At 32.7% G+C, this 15,160-nt stretch overlaps 1 long non-coding RNA gene across 1 annotated transcript; it reads left to right on the top strand.

The window, feature by feature from the left end:
- The first annotated feature begins 10,069 nt into the window (after window positions 1–10,069).
- LOC149910053 (uncharacterized) lies at window positions 10,070–11,869 on the top strand. The gene is made up of 3 exons (XR_016457226.1): window positions 10,070–10,282; window positions 10,697–10,833; window positions 11,618–11,869. It is a non-coding gene; the product is annotated as an uncharacterized LOC149910053 (long non-coding RNA).
- Window positions 11,870–15,160: the final 3,291 nt, after the last annotated feature.

The following is a 15,160-nucleotide window of genomic DNA, read 5'->3' as shown; positions in this document are numbered from 1 at the left end:
TATTTATGCATTTTCATTTATAAAATAACTACCTTATTTACAAACTTTTACCTTAAACCGTTTAACTAAAGTAAATTAAAGTCGTTTTTTTTAATTATAGCCAAGGCTCCTAGACTTGGGATAATATGGGGAAGGTAAAACTTCTTATAAATTTTCTGCATGCAAATAGATGCACAACATCCAAACCTTTTTGTAAATAATTAAGTGTCTCCTAATTACATGACATATATCTTATCAAGGATGCGGTCAAATACCAAACATTCATCCATTTTTATTTCTAACACGAAAAGCCACAAAATTTTACAATGTAGCAACATTTGGGGCACAAAAAATTATATTATTTACACGCATATTAAAGACGAGGTGTCACTCCGGAATGCTCGGGCATCCGTTTTTTGTTCTTAACTTAAGATTAGTCATCTGTAGATGATATATACGATAATATTAAAATGCCTCTGTAATAGATCTGGATGTTATCTTTTTGTATCTGTGCGCAGTGAGTTCAAATGCAAAAATTACTATGCTTTTTAGTTTTTGCTGTCCAGTGCCCAAAAATATGATTATTAAATTATGTCTCAGTACATATTGGTTTTACAGCTTCCTGATAATAATATGTTCTGTGTAAGCTACACATGACAAAAATGTAATGAAAATTTACATCAAAAAAGTAAAAAAAATGTCTGTGAAATCAATGTCTTTGCAAGCGGTGAAAAAAGACCTAATGAATAATTTAAATACAAAATTCTCTATAATATAATGTCTATACAATTTATAATAATATGGGTTTAATATCGCACTGAAATTAGGATGTACAGCCATTATTTCCAACAAATTTCACACAATAAATCGCTGTAGCACATTCAGGCAATAAAACAATTATACATAATTTACACTTGTATCAATAAACGCTGAAAATAAGGGCCACAACCGCATGCAGCGTCTAACAGCGCTTTGTGCTAATTGGAACAAGAAAGGCAGCCGTAAATTTCTCGTGGCGATCCGATGATGTGATTCGAGCCTTAATTAAAAACCGTTTATGATGTTGTAAACGTGTCTAAGAGAGTATAGAGCTAGGGATGTTTAGACAGAGAAATTTATTTTTTTTATTTACCTTTGTGGGTGTAGCTCAAGTGTAGCGCATTTAATTAAATATATTATGTACTCAATAATGGTTTGATGAATTAATGAAATTAATACCTATATAATCATTTTTTTAGAAGAACGTTTTTTGTTAAAATTAGTTAAATTGAAAATTTTACACCTGATTTTTTTTATTTTGTTCTCGATAGCTAGTAGGTACTGAAATGGAAGTTTGGAAGTATAAGATTTTACCCTAAAACAAATTTCACGGTTTTAAGGTGTAATATAAAACCAATTGACTCCTTTCAAAAGCCAATCAGACAACAGACAGACAGTCAATTCAAATCATTGCCGCGTCTATTCTCCATAACTCTTCACCACAGAGCCAGTAGCCCGTCATTAGGGAGCGCAAACTTACGACACTACATAATTGGCCGCTATATATCAATCCTTTAGTGCGGTAGCTGCTATAAACTTGGAAATGTAATTCTGTATCGTATTTAGTATTTTTTCGTATATTGGTTTTATTAGATTGATTTCCGTTTGATTGGAGTGGGCGAATGTCGAAATATAAAGTGTACAATATCTTGAATAGATGTCGTTAAAAACGTAGGTTCAACATAATATGTACCAAAATATCTACCAAAGCTACATGTTTTAGGAATGTAGATATTTTTTTATACAGTTTCAAATTACGATTATTTAATTAATGACTAGCAAATTATTCCTTCTTGTGCAAATTGTTTTTCTCTCAACATTTGTGTCTGTGCAGCTAATATATGTAGATATGGTAAATACTAAATATATAATATAAAATGTTTTTCATAATCGATCACATTACAATTTACAAAAAAACAAAACTATACCTTTTTTGCAGTCGCTACACAACACAAGCTACCGCTGCCTACAACGCATCTCGTTTTGTTTCCAATCTGTCCTTGTAAAAATATCGATTTTTTGTTATTTTTATCGATTATTTACCACGTTAAAGTGACCGGCGGCCAACAAAAGAGAATCCATATCTTACCGGATACGTGAACCCTTTTTGAGTGTTAATGCCGTGACAAATGTAGAATTTATTCGGACTGCAGCATCAGGCCCCCGCTGTGACGGGTTGACCTTTCAAAAGCTCTAATGTTGTTTTAGTTTCGTGAGGGAAAATTGCGGTTTTATGGGTACAGAGTACAGACTAAGGATATACTAATACATATTATAAGCTGAAGAGTTTGTTTGTTTGTTTGAACGCGCTAATCTCAGGAACTACTGGTACCTATTTGAAAAATTATTTCGGTGTTAGATAGCCCATTTATCGAGGAAGGCTATAGGCTACATATCATCACGCTACGACCAACAGGAGTGGAGCTACGGAGGTAAAACCGCAGGGAGCTTGTTTTTGATACATATTGTCATAACAATCTTCATCTCTTTTTTCTTCAATTTGCAAGGCTATCAGACTCCTATGTATGGGCCATAGGCTGGTCAGGGACCCTTCCCTGTCCCTAAATTGTCCAATATCGTCCTTATGATATCTATTTTGTTCTAGTCTATGTTAGCTGGATTATTATTAGAGCAATTTCTATCAAGATTAGAGTCAGAAAACGTGCGAGAGATTAGTCATTCGCTTTCTTTTAGACTGCATTTCAATCACAAGTATATATGACTAGTAGCTTATTACGAGTGAGGTATTGTTTCAATACTAAGCCTTTCATTTGATATAATAAAAAAAAGACGGGTTGCACTCCGGGAGTGCCGGCAGAAGTGAAAACTTGATTATTAACGTTGAGCATGTTTGATATCCATCCGTCTTACGCACAGACATGTATTTTTCGATCAGGTCAAGTGTCCTGACGCGAGTTTAAGATTTTATACCCATTACAGAAAAAGTGCTCAACGCCGCTAAAGAAGTTTTCACTTCAAAAATAATATTATTTCTAATTAAATATCCTTTGAATATCACACGAAATAGATAAATGACTGTCCAAAATCCGCGGGAGATTTTCTTGTTAACTTAAAAAATTAAGAAACAAGACTTTCGATGACACTCTGAGTTATTCATTTTCCACGTCACAGTACAATAAACTTTATTGGTATGTGGATAAAGTAGGTTTTAGAAAATCAGTAAATAAAAATAAATTTATTTTTCCAATCCAGTGGCGAATTTTATCGGCAATTCTTTAATTTAATTTGTTCATTTTATTTTGATTCGTAAAGAAACCGCAATACTCATTATTTATTAGCAAATAGGAGAGGTGTCGGGATTTATTTATGATTTCATTCATTAATTATGTCAAAAATGTGGCCTTTGAATTAATTTCGATGTTCGATTTTTTTATTTGTTTCTTATGTTTTTGATTAAATATTGGTGGTCTAGGTACAATAGTTATGTTACAATCCGGATTCTCTTCTGTGTATCGGAATTGGTATTTTTAATTTGCCAATCTACATTCCTATAAATATTGAAAAGTCCCAAATCCCATATTTTTTTAAAGTGGGATAGTTAGCTGCCCCATATGTCAATAAGATTAAAAAGTGGGATGATCGTCTATACACTATTTATCAGCATACATCAAAAGTAGGATAGTATGATATTATCCCACTTATATTTTCAAAAGTGGGATAGTAGGCTATCCCATCGCTTTCCCACCACGATCAGATACAAGCAGCCGCGTCAAAGATCTGGTATTTTAATTGAAGCGATCTCTATCTCTAATGACACATTGTGAGCCGCTACCGTGTAGCTTAACCGACTTCACTAAATCATGTATTCGGAAATAATTATTCAATGAAAATAATAATCATTGGGTTAGTTTGTGTTTTATGTTACGGTAAATAATTAGGTTTCGATTATAACTGTATGTATCTGTAGAGTTATAATTTTAATTTTTAACCGACGATTTCTTATATCGGGGGTCAAAATTAAACAGAAATACTATGCTATAATAGGTTATCGGTAGGTAACTACAATATTTATTTGAAATCAGGATGTCAACAAGAATTTGTTCATTCTTACAGATGAAACCGCTTAATCGATCTCAATAAAATTTTAAATACAGATACATCATGTCATCTGATACTCTCAAAATCGTGGGCTACGAACAACAACAACATACTATTAATTACTTAATCAAAAATTTCAGTATAAATCTGCTCCACTAAAACAAGTCTAATGCTCACGTCACAAAAAATAAAGCTGCGTTCATAACGTATGATTTATAAACGTTTATTAACAAAACTAATGAAATTTCCGCGCGAACGAGCACAAAAACATTACACACGGTACATTATACGTACAAAGAGATAAATGGTGTTAAAAATAACAATATGAAAAGCCATCGTTTGGAGTAAATGCCGATTGTTGTGCAAACTTGCGATCGGACACGGCAAATGGGGCGGAATTAAATGCCCATGTGAACACTGCCTAATGACTTAGAAGAAATACCAACAAACGAATTTGAACCCTACAGCTTGTCTGATAAGAATCAATTTAGATTATTTTTTAAGTGGCACATATGACAATGTCGATATTGTTATAATCGTTTACCTCGTTTCATATTTTTAGATTTTTTGCCAAATATGGCGGATCTATAGATCTCTTGAAATCATGCGCACATAAGTGGCATAATTTAGAGTTATTGAATTTTATAATAGTTTATGGATATGATATGGGATTTCCGTTTCGGCATCTTTTAATTTATTATACTTCCTATTTTTTATTTTAATAATTCAGTACAATAAAGAGCGGCGCTTTTGCGATATATCATTAGGTACTGTTTTCCATTTGTTATTTAAGGTGAATTTATGGATTCACTTATTTTATTAATGATCAAATACAACACGTACTACATAGTAGGTATAATTATTAATTGATATTGATTTTTGGGTGAAAAATATTACCAAAACTTTATAAAAAAAAAGACGTGTGGCACTCGGGGACTGCCGCGGTAAAGCTATTGCCTTCAAGCCACACCTCCGCGCCCGTCGGAGTGGGGAGCGTGAGGTTTTTCGTTACGCAATTTCTGGATTCGGTCTGGTAAGGCCCGCGATAGAAGCTATGCAATAGCTTAAAAAATTATTAGCGCTTAAAAATAATAATTATTATTTTGTTGCAGATACCGATTGCTGGGAAGAAGGAATCATACCTACCACAGAAGAAGTTTTTATCTAAGATTAAAAATTAAAACGATTTTATTTAGATTAGGACTTATTTAAAATAAGGAACTATTTTTTAATAAATAACAATTCGGAGTAAAGTGAAAATACTACTTGAGATAAAACATAATAGTTAAAATAGTCTACATGAATGAAATATAAAAAATTTCAATTAACATATTTTACAAACACTCCAAAACGATTCAATTAGTTATAAATATCGTCCATACAGATTCCTAAACATTCTTATCGATACAATATCTATCTTATTAATCATTCGGTGTATCAAAGAGTTGGAAAAATAAAAACAAAATACTATAAAAGTAGACACGAACGAATCTATTCCGAATCTTGAAAACAATGTAATTTAAACTCTATGCTTAAGTGATAGAGTTGTTTTTCGTTCAAAAACAGGAATACACCTGTTATATGCTTAAATGCATTCCATAGTTTGATTGTCGAAAAGCGATTATAATGTTTTAAAAGGTTAGGTCAATAGGAAACTAAAACCTCTATATTTGCATAGAAATTACGAAGATTATTATAGGAAATAGGAATTGACTCTTAGAAAACCGTTAAAGTTATGTCAATGCATACCTTTTCAAACCTTTAAAAAATTGTGAAGAGCCTATTTTTTTTTTTGTTAATTTTACCAATTAAAAAATTAATACCTTATGATAGAGTAGTATCTCTACTTTTCATTATTATTTTTTACATTGTTTTTTCCAAATAAACAAATAGGAGTACATTATACCTATAACCTTAGTTTTGAATAAAGTTACAATATCTAAGGTTTAGATCTCTTTTGAAATAAATATTTCAAACTTATAAAATATCAACAAAGATAAATTTAATTAAGATAATCATAGAAACATCCCCGCAATACTTACTGAATAAAAGTTATAATAATAAAAGGGCTTGGCGTCTGTCTGTCTGGTCGGGACAGATAAAAACCGGATCCCATAAACCCTTGTTCACTGCATGTGTTGTTTTTTCATCTCCATCTTAGACAATGCAGAGATCATTATAATAACAATACTTGTAATGTTATTAGGTATACGATGCTTATTAGACTATTGAGTTTTTTAGCATAATAAGGAAAGGGGACGGAAAAGTATCTATGCAATTGTTTTATGTAAAATTGTGCGTCTAAATTTTTACACTGGCATGATTTATTAAGCACAGTTCGTATAAAATTTTCCACCAATTTTATAAGCCACTAAAAAATGTATAGTATTTAAATAACACGTTTCTAGTACAACAGACCAATTAAAACACATAAAAGGCAAACAAACATCTTCCATGTAATTACTTGGCATGAATCCGAACAAATGCTTCGAGGTCGACAATTTATCTGACAAACTCCAACCGTCAAATTTAAATAACGATTATTTCATCATCTCCATAACAAACTTACAAAAAATCAACCTAATAGACCTTAAAACGAAAGCCATAGAAGATAAAATTGAGCACCATGAGATCGTAGATACAAATGAAGAAAAACGTCAAGTCAAAAGTGAGACCATTAAAACGTAATGAGTGACCGATCAAGTGGTCCTTTATACAACCACGTGCCAGACCAAATGTGGGCACAAAGAAACAAACTACCGTACGAATGTAACAAAAGACGAAGAAATAATTGTACAATTAATGTCTCAAATCTTAGTGTAATGGCACTTGAAACAGTCGAGTAATTGGAAGTCAAGATTCTTTAAGAAATCACGGTTTTCTAATTGCTTCTTCAATAAGTCAAGGATGGCTGTTAACAAAACGTTGAATACAACCATTTTAATAATATAATTGCGGTAAATTGTTCTAACATTTTTAAAAGCTTTTGATTTTAGATTGAATGAAATTATTGCGCAATGTATCCAATTAACGGGTCCTTACTTGTATAAACTAGGAAACGCGAATGATCAATACAGTACGTACGTACAGTAATAAGTACCTAAACACAGAAGGAAATTGATATCTCTTACAGTATAGAAGTCACACAGATGTTTCACATAACATTCTCTGAAAATTCATTAATATTACTAAAAAATAATTCGTTTACATAGAAAACAATACTACTACCTAAAATGAAGGAATGTCTAAACTACTGTACCGTATATACCACAGTATTCTAAAAGGAATTAAAATCCAATTCATCTCTCTTTGTTATCTGACCACAATCGCGAAAGACAAGGGGCAATAATATTAAAAAAGCAAAGGGTGGTATTTATAATCTTGCCAACCAACCCAATTTTGACTAACAAAAATTCAAACAATTATAACTCTTATCAGCTTATAATAAGCTCCATAAGTATTATAAACAAAGGTACGTATATTTGTCGGGAAATAAATCCAAGATATCGCATGAGTTAATTTTTCCATTCTAATGCCTTTATTGAATATGTTTTAATTGTAAGGGCGACAATCTGATACAGACTTCTCACGTTTTTGTGACACCATCTTTATTTACAATCCAGTATATCTAAATTAACCTTTTAATAACAACAATGTACGACGAGAGAACACCACTGCACTCGGCAGCACAACGGTGAACATGGAAATCATTTATGTAAAGCTAAAAGCAATTGTACACATGAACTAAGAAATGGTCCAACAACAGATACGCTCATAATTGGTGATGTTTGTATAACAGGAGCCATTCAACACACAGAAGCCGAAAAGAGATTTAAAAATACAAACCTTAGAAATGCATCTTTACTTGTCTCCGCAAACAAAAGCGTTGCCTTTCAAGTGGGCGAACCGACCAGATATGACAAAGACCTGGTTGCGAGGAAACCAAATATTATCACGCACACCGTCTGACTAACTGTGGCGCAAACATTCATGGAAGTGAATGAAATATTGGTCACCTCGTGGACAGTTCTCATGAATCGATTGTACGTACATACCTACAACAATAGATGGAGTGCACAAAGAAACTTAATTATAACTGACTATAAGACAAAACTCATCAACAAATTTTTGGACGTGTCTTTACATTTTTTCAATATAAAACAGACCCTAATAACAGAAAGTAACAAAATGTAGTAAGTCATATTCATTTTGCATGATAATCGGTCATCTACAAATGATATTATCAAATTATTGTCCGAATAATAATTACACACAGGACAGCTGACCGTGTACAGATCCTTGAGGGACACCTCGTTAGCGTGCGCCTTGAGACAATTCCCGTTTTGCGAATTCACATCCTTACAATTCGGTAACAATGGGGTATTGTCAAAAATAGCCAATAGCCAAAATGACGGGTTATCTTTGTGCTTAGCTGACTATTATTTGCCTTTGTTATCATCCTCGGGGAATGATCCAACAATGCCACCGTGAAACGTTTTTATAAACGTTATGATATGAATGGATAATACGAGATTCGATTGTGTACGCACAATGTGCGCAAATCATAACCTTGGGCTTGTACAATTTGGGAATTAGTATGTTATTTTTTTTAATTTATGATGAAAGTCGAAAGAAACAAATACTACAGCATTTAGTTTTTTTTTTTTCTAATTTCGCGACTAAAATCGAAATATTTTAGAACAGATTTACTTTGCAGATACTTTTAATTTTTATATAGCCCATATTAAAATGTAATATTTTAAGGAATGCTAAGAAAAACTTAAATCACCTCTACATTGCTGCATTTCACAAACTTCGCAAATGTAAAAATTCATTTGGTAGATTTTAATAAAACAAGATGATTCATTTATGGAATAGAAACGATTTACAAAAATAACCTAAATCCATGATATAACAAAAATCTCATCAATATTTCGTAAAGCATAGTTGATACAATAAAAATAATTGAACGAATACTAAATACCACAGTCGGCCATTGTGATCTCGGATAAAGAACGAAAGATAAAAGAAAGAAAAGATTGTTTTGTCTGAACAAAGCCGTGTCACAGCCAGCTATACCAGGCCAATGGCGATCGGGAAAAAGGAATAAAAATGTTCGCTATTCGCTTTGGGTGGGTAATTTTATTATTTTATATACGTACCTATCTATTACCTGATAGATAGTGAGTGAGTATTTCTTCAGCTTCATTACACAAATATATCGATAAATAAAAGAGAAGTAATAGCAGTTTGTAAATTTTAAAATAACAATATCTTCCCCGATATATTTTGGAAACAGAAATTCTGTTCCCAAAATATAATTAAACTAGAGACCCGCCCCGGCTTCGCACGGGTGCAATGCTGATACTAAATACACTACAGAAAAATTGTGAACGTTGTATAGGTATAAAAATATAGCGGCCCGCTCCGGCATCGCAATTCGCACGGGTATAAAATACATAGCCGGGCGGCCGCAAACGCTACGTCCCGCAATTTTTAAATCTGTAATATCTTCGAAAATATTCACTTAAATCATGCGGTGTAAAGGGCCATATAGATCTATATTAAATGAACAATGTATCCATGGTATTTAATTGCTTAAGGCGAAATGAGACCCAAAACAGACGTTTCGAGCGCACGGAGAATTAATTTTTTTCTTCAAAAACTTTGAATTTGATTTTTTTTATTTATCGATTTATTTAATTGAAGAGTTTGTTTAGTGACGTTTGGGAACCGAAACACGATTGACAAAATTTGCCTCGATAGAAAAACGTTGTGAAGTTGGCCAAAAATTAAACGGAGAATCAATTTCATTTGGACAATAGTAAAGTAATATCAATGAAACTTTATCCACATCCACTTCCATTCAATTCTTGAGGGACGTGCGGGATTAGATTTTTCAATTAATACTTCAGTAATTTAAAAAAAATATATTTATAAACTATGAGCAAAAAATTGCGCGCAGGCCGGTCGCTTCCGCCGTTCCGCCTCCTGTTAGTCGACGCCAACGCGTCTTAGAGAGCAGTCCTGTACAACTTTTTCGCGCGGTGCCGTTGTCTACTCGCATACGTGATTTAGTGTTAGTGTTACTAAAGTTTTTCATAAACATGGTGAATTTTGGTGGCCAAAACATTGATGGTGAGAACATTAGGAAGAAAATGTTGCGAAGGCAGATGAAGAAACTACAGTTATTGAATCTAAATAGGTAAGTTTAATGTTTATCATGCTTATTTATATTTATTATGTCTTTCGGTCGCTACAAGTCTAAAGATTTCAACTTCAAATATTTTGATTACTAGGTATATGTTTACAAGTCTAAATTGAAAAACGCATAAATGAAAATCTGATAGTTATTTTTATTTGTAATAAGTAATATTATTTTAGTCATATTTTGAGATTTCATTACCTATTTATGATTTTTGTATTAGTACATATATGTTTACAAAGTCTGAATTTAGCAACGCACAAATCAAAATTTTATAATTTTATGCACTCTGTCTTTATTTTTATTTATAATTTTATTATTGGTATAAATAGGTAATGTTTTAGTTGTTTTTTTGAGATTTAATTTTCCAATAAATATACTACTGATTTGTGTATGTATGTTTATTTCTAATAGCAAAGCGCGACCACGAAAAATCCGATGTGCAGCTTGCAAGCCAGGGTGCAATAAAGACACGTTGGTCTTTTAGACCAACCATGATTACCAGAAACTGATGTGGATCTTCAGACAGTTTCACATAGTACTTTTTTTGTGTAAGTTTATTCTTATGTCATTTATTTATAAGTCATAAGATTGAAGAAAGTGGAATATTTCAGACTAGTGTAAGTTATCACTGACGGGTAGGTAATTACCAGTGAGATCAGAAACAATTTTTATTTCAACCCTATTGCGTATAACTTTTTGTTTTTTTTTATGGTATTATAACTATTGTTGAGGTCTTTCACTGCACCGGTAATTGTAATTTTTTTACTTATTAGATATCATGCTATTTTAGGCTTATTGCTGATCTACTAACAATTCTATACACATGTGAGCAATCCCAAGACAAGGATTAGATAAAGGATATTTATTTATACATATATCAATTCGAATGAATGTATGTATGAGTAATTTTTTAATTTGTTTGTATGAATACTATTTGCATATTATGCATAAGCATAATGACTTATAAATTTTATATAAAAAATATTTGAAAAATTTGTAGTTATGTAACTATGATGCCGACTTTTTTACGAGATAGGACAATAGAGCGATAAACGAACGGACACAGCTGCGAAATTTTTTACTAATTGTTAGAATAATTGCGGTCAACCGTAAAATTTTGCAAACAAAAGAACGATTTTCTCAGAAAGTTTGCTATGTAAGACGCCGACAATCGAGTTTATTACGGGCTAGGATAATAAAGCGACAAAGGAACGTACACAGCTGTGCAATTTTTTCTAGTTTTGATGACAGTATCTTTATAATAATCGTGGTATTATAAGAGGTATTATCAATTAATTGTTCTCCTATTATAACTTATTATGGTTATTTCAGCACCTCAATGTACAAGGATAGCTCAAAGTAACGGGCAAGAGACATATTTATTTACGGAACAAGGAGAAGAAGTCTTATCAAGAAGATAAACATTGGAACAATAAAATGGTAACAAAACCAGCATTCGAAAATATCTGATGTTAAGTATATCAAAATGTCGGATATATTTATTCAAAAATAATCAAAATTGTAAATAATATTTTTTTGTCTATTATTGTTTTTTTTTTTCAATAAATATGATATAAAAACAAAAACCCGTTTTTTAAATCTTTTAAAACCGATAATAATGTAAAAAAAAAAACAAACGTAAATAGCATTATTCTATTATGTATTTTTATTATCATACTAGCGGTCCGCCCCGGCTTCGCCCGTGGTACATGTTTACGTTTTCTCTACATAAGAACCATCCTCGTACTTGAAGGAATATAATAAAAAAAAGAATTATCGAAATCGGTTCAGCCGTTCTCGAGCTATGCGCTTACCAACACATTTTGCGATTCATTTTTATTTATAAAGATTGTACGTAAAGTCCCCATGTCGAAAACCTATAAAATTTGTTTACAAAGATTTGCAAATAAGCTAGTAACGTAGGTAGCGACAATTCTAACAATAACAAATAATTACATCATAAAATAATTTAGTCACAAGCTCATTTTTTGTAACCAGATTTGTACCAATTAAAAATCGACCTTCGTGCAAAGGAACAAAGGTCGATTTTTCTACTTCGATGGGCCCGGCAACGAAAAGACGTTGCCGGATCGCTTTACTCAGCTTTAACCGCGCGAATATAAGAATATAAGTAAAGTTCATTGAACCTCCGTTAGTTCCGTATGTTTCCGTCATCTATTCAGTTGTGTGGCGTGGCGAGGGGATTTTTGTGAAGCGTCCCGCGCGCTCTTATGCTCCACCCAGGGGGCGTAGCCCAAAAGGTGCACAAGCATGATTGTATGTCGCCTTAAGGATTAATGCTGTATTGGTTAAAATCGCTTCGAAAATTAGCCATTATTTGTCGTAAAAAGTAAATGACAAAAAAAAGTTATAGTGGGTTATCCATAAGAGATAGACATATACCATCGCGGACTTTTCTGTAGACCTTTTCAATGTGTATAATACTTAGTACATTATTTTGATAAAACTCGTAGGGTTCAGCCTGCGTTTGCAATGTAAGCGGAATAAATGTAATTTTTTACGACATCACATTAGAAACCTCAAAAATAACAGTACTTCTCCACTACTTAATGGATCTTATTATACATATAAACCTTCCTCTTGAATCACTCTATCTATTAAAAAAAACCGCATCAAAATCCGTTGCGTAGTTTCAAAGATTTAAGCGTACAAAGGGACATAGGGACATAGGGACATAGGGACAGGGAAAGCGACTTTGTTTTATACTATGTAGTGATAGTGATAGGTTTGAAGTCGGTGCCTGCAAGCACTAAGCACTTAGTATTGAGCCCGTGCACCGACATCAAACCTAATTACTTAATTAGTATATAGCACATATAAATAAGTAATATGAAGTAAGTAATTAATAATAACGAAACTTCTTTATTCTTTACTTTTCCGTTTTTGAAGTCGGTTGTTTTTAACCTAGTTATTTTTATTTATTCATCTTGTATCGGAACAACGTATTGCTTTTATAACAAATTAAAATGAGATTTCAATTCACGAGAATATGCAAAGCTTGCTAAAATAACAATACCTAATCTTAATACAATTTCAAAGAAAATTAATCGACTTTAGCTCACTGCGCCTAAAATAACACCGCTTTTGTGCCAAGATATTGGATTCGATTGCGTATGCGCTCCTTTGTGACACTTTTTGTTGACTTTTATACATTTTTTGTGTGATTTGATACGCTGACGGATCTCTTTTGTTGATTTTTTATATATTTTTTGACACCTGAATCTAAGAACGGAGTAGTGGCTGATCAATTTTGGCCTATTGTGAAGATAAATTCCGCAGGAAGCTTCATTGTTGGAATCGGTTGCGTGTTTTTATAACATTTCTAGCCCATCGAGTGAGTATCTCTCATGCAAAGGGGTCGTGTGATTTTTCATTAAGAAAATATTGCATTGAGTATCTACATATAAAAATCTTTGCGAGCGTTATGCTAAAATGGAGTAGAGCTGAATCGACTCGACGGTAGGTGCTCTTCTCGTAGTATTTACTGTATGAATTTAATTTTTATATTGCTAACTAGTAACTAAGAATTAGTAGTTACAAATAAAATAAATTACGCCGTTCCATGAATGGGAATCACACCTTTTTAATTTTCTCATACACCGATAGTTATATTAAAATTAAACACAGTTTTGTTAGTATGTCCCTCTTTCTCCGCAGGGCCTCCAGGGCCGGCTGGGCGGATTGCTTGCTGTGAGGAAATTGCCCGCCTTCTCTGTAAGGGAATGTGCGACTTGGAGAATTCACAAGATTATTTCAATAGTTTTGTAATGTTGCATTTGTTCTATGGATGAAAAAGGAAGTGTTAAATGTGAATGATGGTAAAAATTATTATTAGTGTGTTTTCCTTAGTTTTATTAATCTGGGTATTAAAATGGCTAATGGACATGTTCGTTTTGTAAACATATGATGCAATTATTGACTAAAAATACTTAGTGCAGTATAAAAGATACTTATTACCTAAATTAAGACTTAAAGATTTTATTAATGGAAGAAAAATATGACTTCTTAACACATCTGAAACGAAGAATAATCAGATGCAAAATCACCAGAAAAATTAGAAAAGCTCAGCAGTTACAATAATTATTATTATTGCTCTACCAAATATTTTAATGAATCACACCTTCAAACAGCAGGTATTTCACAATAATAAACAACGAACGATATTGTAAAACGATTAACATTGACTAGTTCACTCTTTTTCGCCAGGGCAGGACTGGGCGGGCCTCTCGCTGTGAACCCGCCCTTTAGGAAGGAATTCGCAACTTTCAAGTATTCTCACGTTATAGAAGTGTTTAATTATAGTGGTTGACGTACTATTTAAATGAGCTGGATAATAAAGAATATTTATTTCTAATATTTCTGTGAATAAAAAGCTTTCCGCACCGCTTGGCTTTGTCCGCTTTGTCTAATAACCTTACAAATTATAGATAGGTATATAAAAACCTTCCTCTTGAATCACTCTATCTATTTAAAAAAACGCATCAAAATCTTTTGCTTATAGTTTTAAAGTTTTAAACATACGTAGGGACACAGAAAGTAGTGATAAAAAAGCTTGTGACAACGTAACTGACTGACAGATTCTCAGACTTCTGCTATACTTAGTGACATATCACACTAGCGGATTGCGAGCGGTTTCAAAGCGGAGCGGGTGCGCAACGAATACGTTGCGGGCGCGCAACGAACACGCCGCGGTTGCGCAGCGAATTCGTTTCGGACGCGTGGCAGATGCGCAACGTTTACGTCGCAGTCATGTACACTCATTAACAAAATGGAATCCGTGCTGGTTGTTACTTAAAACTTGTGATAGTATAATGATTATGAGATCATTATTTTTTACGAGTTTCATAACATGTT

Source organism: Colias eurytheme, chromosome 2 (assembly GCF_061535395.1).
Source record: "Colias eurytheme isolate Ceu_HAF_F1 chromosome 2, ilColEury1 Martin Lab GWU primary, whole genome shotgun sequence".
NCBI lineage: Eukaryota > Metazoa > Arthropoda > Insecta > Lepidoptera > Pieridae > Colias > Colias eurytheme.
This window is presented reverse-complemented; position numbering and strand designations above follow the sequence as displayed.